We start from the raw sequence: 2,176 nt of genomic DNA, 5'->3' as shown, positions 1-2,176 counted from the left end.
TAGGTCAGGCTGGGTGCAAACATCTACCACCTTCTAGAATCTCAACCAACCTCTCGTTTCACACATCACTCCCCAGGGCCTGGAAGCTTCTCAAACAATGTTTTCTTATACTCCCTTTCCTGAACACTGAAGTGTGCTACTTAAGGTTAACCTCCTAATGCCTGCAAAGCTTTGTAGAAAGGCAAGTATCTGCCTTTAAACAAAAACCCTTTCCGTTCTAATGCTGACCAGGAGTCTTGGCGGTGCAGTAATTGAGAGCTCGGCTGCTAACCAAAATGTCGGCAGTTTGAATCCACCAGCCACTCTTTGGAAACCCTATGGAGCAATTCTACTCTGTTCTATAGGGGCGCTATGGGTCAGAATTGACTCTAGGGGCAACTGGTTAATGCTGACCAAGGTGGCTTCACAAGGTCATTTCTGCTAGAGCAGTGACATTAAACAATTTGTTTAATCTTTCCCAGGCATTCTGCTATAATTCATTCTAGAAGTTCTAAATAGAAAACTCTATTTTCTATTTATCGTCCACATGCCGATAGTGCATTTCTGCCAAAAATAATTTTAGGCTTCACAAACTACACCAAGCTTTGTCCGGCGTGGTATTTCCACTTTACTCTTGAAGATGTCTGGACAGAGAATGAGAAAAGAAAACAATTCATAAATAACTAACTGTTAATCCCTCTGCTCCCCTCCCCCCACAAAGCTCTATAAATACGAGTTAACATAACACAAGGAATATGCACCCACGTTTAGTGCACTTTTTGTTTTGATGGCCATATAACTAACTGGTCATACATGCTCTGGAATCTAAAAAACACTGTGAAGCTTTCAAATATTAATGTGGCATTTTTCTCCCACCTTTAGAATTTTAGTTTTGTAACTGGAGGACCTTGAGGCTAAGGCCATTGCAGGTCATTTCTCTGTAGAAATTTACACTGATCTTGATAATCCACTTTTACTAAATTGGCCAGAGAGGAAGGAAAAAGAAAATGAGGATAATTTAAGGAGCTTGTTAGAAACTACAGGTGCCCCCACCCTAAGATTCACTATTCATACACTATTACAGTCACTTTGGAGCAGACGATCTAACTAAACAACCAGGAAGCTGAAAAGATTCAAGAGACTAAGAAGATTAATCAAAGGAAAAAGGTCCGAACTTATCTGTTGAAAGCTTCCTCCTCAAAATGTCCCTTTCTTCTAAGGGAAAGGATTGTCCATATAGGGATACTAGTGACAATGATAATTTATAATGAACAGTTTTTGCATATATTACTGTTTTTGGTTTTCACAACAATCCTGAGAAATAGGCGAGGGAACAATTATTACTCTTTACAAAAGAGGAACGTTTAGGTATCATGCATAAGGTCACCCAGATAACTGGCAGGATCAGTGCTCACATCCAGGCTTTTCAGTTTGGAAGATCAGTGCTTTTTCCATATCCTGTTGTTTCTACCTACAAAGCAGAAAATGGGTTCATTAAATTGTTAGGCCTTCCAAGAATAACTATACTTGCAGGCAAAAAGCATCTTCAGAATAAGGCTGGCTGCTTCATTGCGAGAGAATCCATAAAACAGGCTTTTCCTACTCACTTCTACTGTCTGCAGTGAGGCATAAAACTTGAAAATGTCTTCAAGGAGGAAGTCAGAATTTTGATACAGTGAGTCTTTGAAACACTCCATTGTTTCTGAGGAGAAGGACAATTCAGCCTTTGTATGGCCCGGGCATTTTTCGTCAGGCCCTGCTCCCTGGAAGGCCCCATTCCTCAGAAGGGCTGCTGTCTTTTTCCTGCCACAACACCAGTGCGACGTATCTCACACTTAAAACGGCAGCCTACTCAGTCCCCATTCACAGATTCCTCTGGAAATTAATGTCTGCTCACCACCACCCCCTCCAAAAAAAAAAAAAAAAGGCTTTGGCTTTGTCAAAAGAGTTATTGGAAATGGGACTTATGAGAAACCCTTACTATGCAATGTGAAACCAGACAATAATGTTTTGTAACAGTTCTGTTTGATGTGTACTGACGGGAATTAATCATTTTAGTTAACAGAATTGCTCTTTGTTATGTAAACTTTGTGAAGTCCACCTCATATGACCTCTTGCATTAAGGAATCCACTGTTGAAAACTGTCATCTTTCTGTGGGCAGCGGTATTCCTATGGCAACTTCTGGGACCAAATTAC

General features: G+C 40.5%; 1 long non-coding RNA gene across 1 annotated transcript; it reads right to left on the bottom strand.

The window, feature by feature from the left end:
* Window positions 1-210: 210 nt before the first annotated feature.
* LOC126064319 (uncharacterized) lies at window positions 211-1,760 on the bottom strand. Its single transcript, XR_007514476.1, has 3 exons — window positions 1,587-1,760; window positions 1,395-1,450; window positions 211-623 (listed from the first exon to the last, which is right to left on the bottom strand). It is a non-coding gene; the product is annotated as an uncharacterized LOC126064319 (long non-coding RNA).
* Window positions 1,761-2,176: the final 416 nt, after the last annotated feature.

This window comes from Elephas maximus, chromosome 20 (genome assembly GCF_024166365.1).
Source record: "Elephas maximus indicus isolate mEleMax1 chromosome 20, mEleMax1 primary haplotype, whole genome shotgun sequence".
Taxonomy (NCBI): Eukaryota; Metazoa; Chordata; class Mammalia; order Proboscidea; family Elephantidae; genus Elephas; species Elephas maximus.
Note: the sequence above shows the minus strand (reverse complement) of the source record. Positions and strands in the feature narration are given on the sequence as shown.